Source organism: Hypanus sabinus, chromosome 5, assembly GCF_030144855.1.
Source record: "Hypanus sabinus isolate sHypSab1 chromosome 5, sHypSab1.hap1, whole genome shotgun sequence".
Classification (NCBI taxonomy): Eukaryota; Metazoa; Chordata; class Chondrichthyes; order Myliobatiformes; family Dasyatidae; genus Hypanus; species Hypanus sabinus.
In genome coordinates, this window is record NC_082710.1 from 575,563 (window position 1) to 588,941 (window position 13,379).

At 41.8% G+C, this 13,379-nt stretch overlaps 1 protein-coding gene across 2 annotated transcripts in view; it reads left to right on the forward strand.

The window, feature by feature from the left end:
- Positions 1 to 11,365: 11,365 nt before the first annotated feature.
- The window catches only part of LOC132393875 (transmembrane protease serine 11C-like), a 141,529-nt gene continuing 139,515 nt past the window's right edge, over positions 11,366 to 13,379 (forward strand). The window contains exons 1-2 of one of the 2 annotated variants that reach the window (XM_059969275.1): positions 11,366 to 11,562; positions 12,943 to 12,999. The gene's annotated coding sequence lies outside the window, so the exon portion shown is untranslated. The remainder of the gene's footprint in view (positions 11,563 to 12,942; positions 13,000 to 13,379) is intronic. The other variant, XM_059969274.1, reaches the window with a different exon arrangement.

Genomic DNA, 13,379 nt, shown 5'->3' on the forward strand with positions numbered 1-13,379 from the left:
ACATTACATCCCAACTTCAGTACTCAATGCTCTGATTTATAAAGGCCAGTGTTCCAAAAGCCTTCTTCACCGCCCTGTCTACATGAGACTCCACCTTCAGGGAACTATGCACTGTTATTCCTAGATCTCTCTGTTCCACTGCATTCCTCAATGCCCTACCGTTTACCCTGTATGTTCTATTTGGATTATTCCTGCCAAAATGTAGAACCTCACACTCAGCATTAAACTCCATCTGCCAACGTTCAGCCCATTCTTCTAACCGGCATAAATCTCCCTGCAAGCTTTGAAAACCCACCTCATTATCCACAACACCTCCTACCTTAGTATCATCGGCATACTTACTAATCCAATCTACCACCCCATCATCCAGATCATTTACGTATATTACAAACAACATTGGGCCCAAAACAGATCCCTGAGGCACCCCGCTAGTCATCGGCCTCCGTCCCGATAAACAATTATCCACCACTACTCTCTGGCATCTCCCATCTAGCCACTGTTGAATCCATTTTATTACTCCAGCATTAATACCTAACGACTGAACCTTCTTAACTAACCTTCCATGTGGAACTTTGTCAAAAGCTTTGCTGAAGTCCATATAGACTACATCCACTGCCTTACCCTCGTCAACATTCCTCGTAACTTCTTCAAAAAATTCAATAAGGTTTGTGAAACATGACCTTCCACGCACAAATCCATGCTGGCTACTGCTAATCAGATCCCGTCTATCCAGATAATTATAAATACTATCTCTAAGAATACTTTCCATTAATTTACCCACCACTGATGTCAAACTGACAGGTCTATAATTGCTAGGCTTCCTTCTAGAACCCTTTTTAAACAATGGAACCACATGAGCAATACGCCAATCCTCCGGCACAATCCCCGTTTCTAATGACATATTAAAGATCTCCGTCAGAGCTCCTGCTATTTCTACACAAACTTCCCTCAAGGTCCTGGGGAATATCCTGTCAGGACCTGGAGATTTATCCACTTTTAAATTTCTTAAAAGCGCCAGTACCTCCACCTCTTTAATTGTCATAGGTTCCATAACTTCCTTACTTGTTTCCCACACCTTAGACAATTCAATATCCTTCTCCTTAGTGAATACCGAAGAGAAGAAATCATTCAAAATCTCTCCCATCTCCTTCGGTTCCACACATAGCTGACCACTCTGATTCTCTAAGGGGCCAATTTTATCCCTCACTATCCTCTTGCCTTTAATATAACTGTAGAAACCTTTCGGATTTACTTTCACCTTATTTGCCAAACCAACCTCGTATCTTCTTTTAGCTTTTCTAATCTCTTTCTTAAGATTCCTTTTACATTCTTTATATTCCTCGAGCAATTCCTTTACTCCATGCTGCCTATGTCTATTGTAGACATCCCTCTTTTTCCGAACCAAATTTCTAATATCCCTTGAAAACCATGCTGCTTTCAAACCTTTAACCTTTCCTTTCAACCTAACAGGAACATAAAGATTCTGCACCCTCAAAATTTCACCTTTAAATGATCTCCATTTCTCTATTACATCCTTCCCATAAAACAACTTGACCCAATTCACTCTCTCTAAATCCCTTCGCATCTCCTCAAAGTTAGCCTCTCTCCAATCAAAAATCTCAACTCTAGGTCCTGTCCTGTCCTTCTCCATAATTATATTGAAGCTAATGCTATTGTGATCACTGGATCCGAAGTGCTCCCCAACACATACATCTGTCAGCTGACCTATCGCATTCCCTAACAGGAGATCCAACACTGCCCCATCTCTAGACGGTACTTCTATGTATTGTTGTAAAAAACTATCCTGCACACATTTCACAAACTCTAAACCATCCAGCCCTTTTACAGAATGAGCTTCCCAGTCTACGTGTGGAAAATTAAAATCTCCCACAATCACCACCTTGTGTTTACTACAAATATCTGCTATCTCCTTACACATTTGCTCTTCCAACTCACGCTCCCCATATAAGTGTTACTACACCTTTCCCATTCCTCAATTCCACCCAAATAGGCTCCCTAGATGAGCCCTCTAATCTATCCTGTCAGAGGACTTGTCTCTGACAAGCAATGCAACACCTCCCCCTCTTGTCCCTCTGATTCTATCACACCTGAAGCAATGAAATACAGGAATATTTAGTTGCCAATCACATCCTTCCTGCAACCATGTTTCACTAATAGCTACAACATCATATTTCCAGGTATCAATCCATGCTCTAAGCTCATCCACCTTTCTTACAATGCTCCTAGCATTAAAATAAATGCATTTAAGAAATTCTCCACCTCTTCCTCTCTGTTTATCTCTAATGGTGCAAACAACTTTACTATCTTCTTTTTCTTCCTTCTCCCATACATCTGTTCCTACACTCTGGTTCCCCTCCCCCGTGTATCTAGTTTAAATCTACTGGAGCCTCTCTAGCAAACCTACCTGCAAGAATATTTGTCCCCCTCCAGTTTAAATGTAAACCATCCTGCCGGAACAGGTCCCACCTTCCCTGGAAAACTGCCCAATTATCTATAAATCTGAAGCCCTCCCTCCTGCACCATGTCTTCAGCCACGTGTTGATCTACGCTATCTTACTATTTCTAAACCCGCCTGCACGTGGCACTGGTAGCAATCCTGAGATTGCTATCCTGGAGATCCTGTCCTTTAACTTGGTGCCTAACTTCCTAAACTCACCTTTCAGGACCTCCTCATTCTTCCTACCCATGTCATTGGTTCCTAAATGAACCATGACGACGATGATTCAATGAGATAAAGTTCGGAATTTGTCCTTTTGATTGATTTTAGACTTTAAGACCATAAGACTTCGGAGCAAAATTGGGCCATTCAGCCCAATGAATCTGCTCTATCATTCCATCTCAGAGTCCATCTCGGACTCGGATTCTGCTGCGGTCAGGTCGTTTTCAGTGTGTGCTGCATCTGCGAGGCTGAGTTGGGCGGCGCAGTGTAAGTCCATAGCGGGGGTATTCCCTTCTGCCGCCGACGTGGGATGACAAGTCAATCGGGGACCCTGAGGACTTGTGGAAACTGTGTGGTGGTTTCTTTTGAACTTATAACATCTTTGGACTATTTTTACTGTGCCCATGGTCTGTTTTTTTTTATTAATTATGCTATTGTTTGCACTGTTGTAACTATATGTTGTAAATATGTGGTTTTGTGCAGGTCTTGTAGCTTTAGTTTTTGGTCTTGTTTGTCTGGTGGGATTGGAGCTCCTTTCCGTGGAATGCGCTAAGGTAGTAGTGCGATATTAATACGCAGCAGCCTCTCCGGATTCTGGATTGGGGATTGCCAAACGTTATGTGGATTTTCTGGCGTAGTCTGTTTTGTCATGTGTTTTTGTGATATCATTCTGGAGGAACGTTGTCTCATTTTTTAACTGCATTGCACTTGTGGTTTTTAAATGGCAATAAACTGAATCTGATCTGATCTGCTCATGGCTGATCCCAGATCCCACTCAATCCCATACACCTGCTTTCTCACCATATCCTTTGATGCCCTGATTAATCTGGAAACTATCGACTTCCCCTTCAAATATTCCTGCAGTCTTGGACTCCTCCGCAGTCTGTGGCAAAGCATTCCACAGATTCACTACTCTGTGGCCTAAAAAATTCATCCTTACCTCCATTCCAAAAGGTTGCAACTCAATTTTGAGGCTTTGCCCTCTAGCTCAGGATACCCCGATCATAGGATCCTCACCACATCCACCTTATCTAGTTCTTTCACACTCAGTAGGTTTCAATAAGATGCCCTAAATTCCATACCCCTTCATTCCCAGAGTCATCCTCATGAACCTCCTCTGGACTCTCTCCAATGATAATATATCCTTTTGGAGATACGGGGACCAGAACTGTTGACAATACTCCAAGTGTGGTCTGACAAGTGTCTTATAAAGCTTCAGCATTATATCCTTGATTTTATATTCTATTCCTTTTGAAATAAATGGCAACATTGCATTTGCCTTCTTTACCACAGACTCAACCTGTGAATTAACCTTCCGCAAGTCTTGCATGACAACTCTTAAGTCCCTTTGTACCTCTGATGTTTGAATTTCTCCCATTTAAATAATAGCACTATTGTTCCTTTTAACAAAATGTATTACCATACACTTCCCAACACTGTATTCCATTTGTCATTTTTCCCTGAGTAGGTTCAAGCACAACTGCTATAAAAAGCCATCTAATAGGCATTCAACAAATTCCCTCCCTTGCAATACAACACCAACCTGATTATCCCAATCCCCTTCCATATTGAAGTCAACAGTAACAGTTGTGACATTGCACTTATTACATGCCTTTTCCAGCTCCCTTTGTAATCTCAATCCCACATCTTGGCTACTATTTGGAGGCCTATATATGACTCCCATAATGATTTTTTTTACCCTTGTAGTTTCTTAACTCCATCTGGAAATATTTAACATACTCTGACTTTATGTCACCTCTTTCTAAAAATGCAATTCCATCTCTTGTCAACAGAGCCACACCATCGCCTATGCCTTCCTGTCTGTCCTTTCAATACAAAGTATATTCTTTGATATTCAGTTTCCAACTATGGCCTTTTTTCAGTGACAACTCAGTGAAGCCCATAATGTCATACTGACCAAACTCTAATTGCACCATGAGTTCATCCACCTTACTCTGAATGCTACGTGCATTTAAGTACTTCACCTTCAGTCCTACATTCTTCGTCCTTTTGAATTTTGCCTCTGTGTTACACTTTAACTCTGCTCTGTCTGCACTTGTACCCAATCATAGGCTTGTTATACCCACCATCCACTTGTAAACATGCTGGATCACCCTCAGCTCTATCATACTGGCTCCTATCCTTATGCCATATGAGTTTAAACCACTCCCAACAGCTCTGGTAAACCAGCCCGCAAGAGTACTGATCCCTCTCAGATTCAAGTGCAACCCGTCCCTTTTTACAGGTCACACCTGCCCCAGAAGAGGTCCCAATTATCTAGAAATCTGAATCCCTGCCCCTGCTCCAATTCTTCAGTCACGTATTTATCTACCATCTCATTCTCCTCCTATTTTCACCGTCACTTGGCACAGGCAGCAATCCTGAGATTAGAACCCGTGAGGTCCAGCTTCTCAGCTTCCTTCCTAATTCCCTGTATTCTGTTTTCAGGACCTCCTCCCTTTTTCTACCTATGTCATTGGTACCAATATACACCGTGACTTCTGGCTGCTCACCCTCCCTTTTCAGGATATTGTGGAAGCCTTCAGAAACATCACATATCCTGGCATCCATGTTTCTTTTTCGCATCTACAGAATCACCTATCTGTCATCCTAATTATAAAGTCCCCAACAACTGCTAACATCCTCTTCATTTCCCTACCCTTCTGGGCCAGATTCAGTGCCAGAGGCATGGCTGCTGTTGCTTCCCCCAGGTAGACCCCACTCAAACAGTACTCAAATTAGAGAACTTATTGTTGAGGGGGACGGCCACAGGGGTGCTCTCCCTTCCCTCTCCTGACAGATGAGATCTTGAACACATTTCTCTAGGCCATAGCCCAATCGAGATATCCATGCCACACTTCAGGTAGGGAGTCAGGTTTTGCCAAGCTATGATGATGTCATAGATCACCCTTTTATTCATCGCAGCACTTGAGGTTGGACATAACTGTAGGTGATTGACTGTAGCTGTTAATCCATAACAAAAATAGCAGAAGCAGACCAAATGAAAAAGGACTGTAGACAGTACAGTGCGGAGTATCTGAAATATTAATTTATACCAACTTCAAGCAACCAATAGCAGCCAACTTGTCTGTTGTGTGAAAATGTTTTTTTTTCAAATCAGGCAAGTAAACCATCCGAGTTCCTTGAACATTTGAAGAGAATACATTCTGATAAAGCAAACAAGAACTGGGCTTATTTTCAGTCACTTTGTGAAAACGGAAAGCATTCAAAACATGTTTGCTAGCACTTCACAACAAAACAGTAACGATTTTCCTGCTTCATACAACATTTCATTGCTCATTGCTATATCTGGAAAGCCCCATACAATTAGAGAAGAACTGATTCTACCAGCAGCAATGGAGGTTCTGAGTACAGTTTTGCAAAAGTTACCATATCAGAGCAATTTTTGGGTTCAGCACATTTACATTTAGCCATTGACTTTGACTACCAGTCTTCACATCTGAATATGCTTTGTGGATTTAATTTGGAGTGCAGCTCTGAACAATAGATTCCTAAAAGCCATGAATCCCAGACCAAACAATGCTGATTAATATTCATATTGAAGTAGTAAAATGGATTCAACAGTGGCTGAATGGGAGATGCCAGAGAGTATTGGTGGATAAACTGTTTGTCAGGTTGGAAGCTGGTGACTAGTGGTGTGCCTCAGAGATCTGTACTGGGTCCAATGTTGTTTGTCATATACATTAATGATCAGGATGATGGGGTGGTAAATTGGATTAGTAAGTATGCAGATGATTCTAAGGTAGGTGGCGTTGTGGATAATGAAATAGGTTTTCAAAGCTTGCAGAGAGATTTAGGCCAGTTAGAAGAGTGGGCTGAACGATGGCAGATGGAGTTTGAAGCTGATATGTGTGAGGTGCTACATTTTGGTAGGAATAATCCAAATAGGACATACATGGTAAATGGTAGGGCATTGAAGAATGCAGTAGAACAGAGTGATCTAGGAATAATGGTGCATAGTTCCCTGAAGGTGGAATCTCATGTGGATAGGGTGGTGAAGAAAGCTTTTGGTATGTTGGCCTTTATAAATCAGAGCATTGAATATAGGAGTTGGGATGTAATGTTAAAATTGTACAAGGCATTGGTAAGGCCGAATTTGGAGTATTGTGTACAGTTCAGGTCACCGAATTATAGGAAAGATATCAACAAAATAGAGAGAGTACAGAGAAGATTTACTAGAATGTTACCTGGGTTTCAGCACCTAAGTTACAGGGAAAGGTTGAACAAGTTAGTTCTTTATTCTTTGGCGCATAGAAGATTGAGGGGGGACTTGATAGAGGTATTTAAAATTATGAGGAGGATAGAGTTGACGTGGATAGGCTTTTTCCATTGAGAGTCGGGGAGATTCAAACAAGAGGACATGAGTTGAGAGGGGGCAAAAGTTTAAGGGTAACACGAGGGGGAATTTCTTTACTCAGAGAGTGGTAGTTGTTTGGAATGAGCTTCCAGTAGAAGTGGTAGAGGCAGGTTTGGTATTGTCATTTAAAGTAAAATTGGATAGGTATATGGACAGGATAGGAATGGAGGGTTATGGGCTGAGTGCGGGTCAGTGGGACAAGGTGAGAGTAAGCCTTCAGCATGGACTAGAAGGGCCAAGGTTGCCTGTTTCTGTGCTGTAATTGTTATATAGGTGATGGCATACATCGGGGTTTAACAAGCGTGATTAACCGGAAAGGAAACAGATTAATGCTAGTTAAAGCATGAAGATGCTCCTTTTCTCTACAACGATATTTCTCTCTGCAATAAATTGCCACAATTCCCAGTTTGTGAGTTTGTTGGAATAATTTGATGAAACGAGCTTGTGGTTGTTTGATGATCACAAGGACATAAGGATCATTGCAATAGTTAGGGATTAGTCAGGAATATCAATACTTTTCCACATTGACCTGTGTCTTCTTTTTCTGCTTTGGGAGGAAACAGAGTTGGAGTCTTAAGGAAGAGTCTCAGCCTCAAACGTTGACTCTCTATTCCTCTCCATGGATCAATTTTATTGCCATTCTACCATACACATGTATACAGCTAAACAAAACATTGTTCCTCTGGGGCCAAGGTGCAATACATATAGTCACACACAGCAGATATAGTTACAATCCAGCATATACAGTCACAAAGTAATATTAGCACGTCCCTGAGTGGCATGGCCTGATGATTGACAAGTAGTTGTAAAAATAGTCGCAGCAATAAAAGATGAAAAGTGACCAGTGCCGGACCTGTACAGTGTCTGTGAGTCTGCAAGTGCTAGAGGCAGGGCGGTGGTGTGGCAGACACTAAGACAGGGTGTACATGTGAGCTGGATGGCAGCAGAGTGTTCCAAAGTCCAGCAGCCTGGGGGAAGAAGTGATTGTCCAGCCTGACAGTTCAGGTTCTTATGCTGCAGTACCTTCTGCCTGATGGTAGGAGGTCAAAGAGGTTCTGAGAAGGATGGGAGGGCTCTTTGACAATGCTTCAGACACTGTGTATGTCCTGTATGAGGGCTGCCTGACCTGCTGAATTGCTCCAGTATTTTATACTTTGTATGTGTTACTATGGGGCATTGTGCACAATTTTAGAAATGAGATCAGGGACATGTCAGCTGGACTGGTATTTCTGGTCCTTAATGTTTATGTGTAAATTGCGGCCCACATTTTTAAAAATGAATAGGTCACACCTTAATTACTGTGACTATTTTGATCCTGGCATGCACTGACATTTTAACAATAAGAACGATGACTCATTAATTTCCTCTCTCCAATTACGTTTGCATGATCTCACTAAAAATGAATGTGCCCTGCAGCATCACAAGTCTTGTTCTTCAGTGACTTCATTCAGATGGGTACAGTACTGTTTCATATGTATAAAATACATGTGGTCATGGTTATTACAGAAGACAGGCAGTTCATAATTTGGTCATGTTGATTGTGCATTGACCCTAGAAAAGATATGACCCTGTTAGGAGAGGAGGGAAGACCATGGAAGAAAGGGAAGGGGGAGGAGGGTGGAGGAGTACCAGAGGAAGGTGGTGGTCAGGTAAGGAGATCAGGTGAAATAGGGAAACAGGAATGGGGAATGGTGAAGGAGAGGAGGAGGGAGGGTAATTACCGAAAGTTTGAGAAATCAATGTTCATTCCATTAGATTGGAGGCTACCCAGATGGAATATAAGGAGTTGCTCCTACAACCTCAGTGTTGCCTCGTCGTGACAGTAGAGGATGCCATGGACTGACATGTCAGAATGGGAATGGGAAGTAGAATTGAAATGGTGGCCACCAGGAGATCCCACTTTTTGTGGCAGAAGGAGCAAAGGTGCTCAGCGAAGTGGTCTCCCAATCTATGTCAGGTCTCACCAATATACAGGAGCACTGGATACAGTCAATGACTCCTACACATAAGTGAAGTATCACCTCACCTGAAAGCACTGTTTGAGGCCCTGAATGATAGTGAGAAATGAGATGTAGGGGCAAGTGTGGCACTTGTTCCACTTGCAAGGATAAGTACCAGGGCTAGGAGGGAGATCAGTGGGGAGAGATGGAGTGAACAAGGGAGTCATGTAGGAAGTGATCCCTGTGGAAAGCAGAAAATGGGGGGGGGGGGGGTAGGGAAAGCTACGCTCAGTGGTGGGATCCCATTAGAGAATGCAGAACTTTTGGAGAATTATGTGCTGGACATGGAGGCTGATGGGGTGGTAGGTGAGGACAAGAGGAACCCTATCCCTGGTGTGGCAGCGTGAGGATGGGGTGAAAGCAGATGTGTGCAAAATGGAAAAGATGCCAGTGAGGGCAGTTTTGAAGGTGGAGGAAGGGAAGCCGCTTTCTTTGAGGAAGGAGGACAACTCAGTATTCTGGAATGAAAAGCCCCATCCTGAGAGCAAATGTGGCAGACAGAGAGAAACTGAGAGAAGGGAATGGCATTTTTACAAATGACAGGTTGGGAAGAGGTACAGTCCAGGTAGCTATGAGAGTCAGTGGGTTTATAATAGATTTCAATAGACAAGTTGTCTCCAGAGAAAGAGAGTTAGAGAAAGGGGAGAGAGATGTCAGAAATGGACCAGGTACGTTTGAGGACAAGGTGGAAGTTGAAGGCAAAGATGATGAAGTTGACAAGCTTCAAGTTGGTGCAGGAAGCAGCACCAATGCAGTCATCAATATAGTGTAGGAAGAGCTGGGGAGTGATGTTGGTGTAGGCATGGGGCATAGTCTGTAGCTGATGAAAAGGCAGGTGTAGCTGAGACTCTTGTGAGTGCCTATGGCTACACCTTTGATTTGAAGGAGGTGAGAGGAGCCAAAGGAGAAATTATTGAGGATGAGGATCAATTCCACCAGATGGAGAAGTGTGGTGGTGGTTGGGTCTGTTCAGAAAGAAGTGGAGAGCTTTAAAGCCCTCTTGATGAGGGATAAAGGTGTATAGGGACTGGACATTCATAGTAAAAATGAGACTATCAGGACCAGGGAACTTAAAGTCATTAAAAAAAAATCAAGAGTGTGTGAAAACTCACAGATATAGGTAGGAAGTGACTGTATCAAGGAGGATAACACAGAGTCAAGGTATGCAGACACAATTTCAGTGGGGCAGGAACAGGCAGAAACAATGGGTCTACCTGGACAGTCAGGTTTATGGATCTTGGGTAGGAGGTAGACACAGGAGGTGCAGGATAAGAACTAAGAGGTTGGTGGCTGTGGATGGGAATCCCCAGAGTCAATAAGATTGGTGATGGTGTGGTGATAGCCTGGTGCTCCTTAGTGGGATTCTGTTCAAGGATAAGAGGAGGTGTCTGAGAGTTGTCACCTGGCCTCCACCAGGCTACAGCAGCACCCCCTTTATCTGCAGGTTTGATGGTGAGGTTAGGATTAGTGTGGAGAGAGTAGAGAGCAGCCTGTGCAGAGCGAGTGAGAGAATTGGAAAGAAGAGTGTTAGAGTCAAGACGGTTGACGTGTTGTCAGAAATTAGCAATGAAAAGATCCAAAACAGGCAGAAGACCAGAGCAGGGTGTTCAGGATGAGGAGAAAGGTTGAAGGCTGGAGTAGGGATCATTGGTGTGGGGCAGTGAGTCCTTGCCAAAGAAGTAGGCATGGAGACAGAGGCAATGGAAGAAGAGCTCGTCATGGTGGGCATGGAACTCACTGAGGTGCGAGTGCAAGGGGACAAAGGAGGCCCTAATTGAGGACAGAGAATACTACCTCCATGTTCACTCTTGGTTCTATTACTCTATTTTTTCTCAATTCTACTTTTGTGAAATATGTAGCAAAATAGAACAGGAAATAAAGAATTATCTGATTGCAACTGAATTCCTTCTCACTACCTTCCACAAACCTTCTACACTACCTGCAACTATTTTAGTATCATCCACAAATTTACTAACCATGCCTCATGCATTACATCCAAAGCATTCATACAAATTACAAACCAGCCCTTGTAGAATACCAGACCACATTCTTAGGCTTAATAATTTTCCAAAGAATTGATGAACCAGGAATATTTATGAAGATCACTAGCTTTCAGAAACACCTAATATAATTGCACAATTAAAAAAGCTCTTAAAATATTTTCATAAGGATTTAAAATACTTAATGCACTATAAAGCACCAAAGAAAATAAAGTTCAAAGGAAGTTTAAGTTTCTGGAAACTTATCTCCATTCCTCAAAGCCACTCCTCTCTTTTGCATAAACTTGAGTCACTGAATCAGGTTCAGCAGTGTCCAAAACTGTCGACATAATTGCCAGGAAACTCAGGAGGTTGGTGCTTCACCATTTATCAGCAAGAGATTTCCAATCAGTAAGCAGTCAAAAGGACATCAAGAAGGACCACTCATAAAATTCACATTTCTCATGTTTATCAGCTACCAACAGAAGTGATTTCTACTGTCAATATAACCCATCGATCTAAAAGGTAAATTCAGTAAATTTAAGTATATTATGGAGGCTGGATATTGATGAATGAAGTAGTTTTGGCTGTAATGGTGCCTTTATTGGATTCTGCTTTGTGGCCATAAAACAGAACTAAAACAAGAATTTACTAAGGCTACATCCACACTATGCCAGATAAATCCGTAACCGAAGCTTTTTCTGTTCGTTTTTACCCTCCGTCTACACTAAAACGGTGTTTTCGTCCCCCGAAACTGGAGTTTTTCAGAAATGCTTTCCAAGGTGGATATTTTTGAAAATGCTGCTCGGGCAGATCAGTGTGGACGGGGTAACCGGAGACTTTTGAAAACGCTGTCAGACGGCAGCGCGCTATCTCATTGTTTTCTTGAACGCAACCTAACAATTTCAGAACAGATGGCAGCAAGACTGAAGCCAGAAGAGTTAGAAATGTACTCACCAAATACTTTGACCCTTAACTTACTGAATAAAGAAGTATACTGTACTCACTTTGCTGTTTTCTGTCCTTGCTCGTATGAAGGTGGTTTACCTATTTATGCAAGTACTTCTCTGACAATAGATGCGTAACAGCCTAATGTAACATTGTATGGAAATACAAGATAACACTGATGCAGACATCTTTTATACATTTAACAAGGTGCTTTATTAATGCAACAGAGTTAGTCAGTTTCTCAACGTTCGTCGTCAGCCGGGTCAGACGGTCCGTGAATTCCCTGTTGGTTGCCTCCGTACGTTCCCATACTTGTTTTTTTAAGTTTTGAGTTCTCCCGCACGAGAGCCAACAGCTGTCTGATGTTTTAAATTTTTCTAGTCTGTAACTACACAAATGCACATTTCTACAGTGAGATTCGACACCAAACATGTTGCTTGTTTTCAGTAGATGTGTCCTGCGCATGCGCAGCAGGAGGAGATTTGCCGAAATCTCCATTTCAGTGTGGATAGAGATATTTTCAAAAACACATAGTGTGGACGCCTATTGTTTTTACACGAAACCAGCATTTTCAAAATTATTCGGTCTAATGTAGATGTAGCCTAAATGAGACACAAGATTTTTGACAGCCAGTTATTTTATTGGCATTTATACTAATGAGCCATTTTTCAATTAAGATTTATTCATTTGTACTGAATGCAGCTTGTTATTGAAATTTTCAAGAAGAGATGGAGAATTAACAAACCCACCTAAACATACAATGCAAAAATACAATGAAGTTTCAATAAAACTGAACAGATCATTTTACATTGTAAGAAAATTCTTGGCAAAAGTCCAGTTGCTTCAACTTCAGTTGTTGGACAAATATCAACTGAGTTTTACAGGACAAGTTTAACCTGTTTTTTATTTTGTTATTGCATGGTCTGTTCTCTCTTATTGGTTCTCTTTTTGCACAAGAGAAAGTCAATGCCTACCTTTCTTGATCTGACAATCTACACCTCAATGTACTCAAAGGTAAGAATGAATTCTATGCTTTTAATAATTGTGCTGTATAGCTTTAGCACTGATGAATTGGTGAGAAAGGATGTATAGATAAACTACTTCTAGGTAATAGAGGACAGATACAAGGTTGAAAATAGGAAATGTTATGTAGGTTTCTGTAAAGACAATTATACTCTGGGACAGAATTGGTTAAGAATAGTGCAGCAGACACTATTTTCTTTAAAGGAAAAGGGAACATAAGAGCCAGTAGCTGATGAGGTCAGAAGTACGGATGAAATGGAGGAGAAACATCAATAAACACTCAATGCACCAGACAATATCTTCTGATAACTTGTATACAATCAAACACATAAGCAAAACATGTAGACATGGATCTAAACTATTTGCGGATT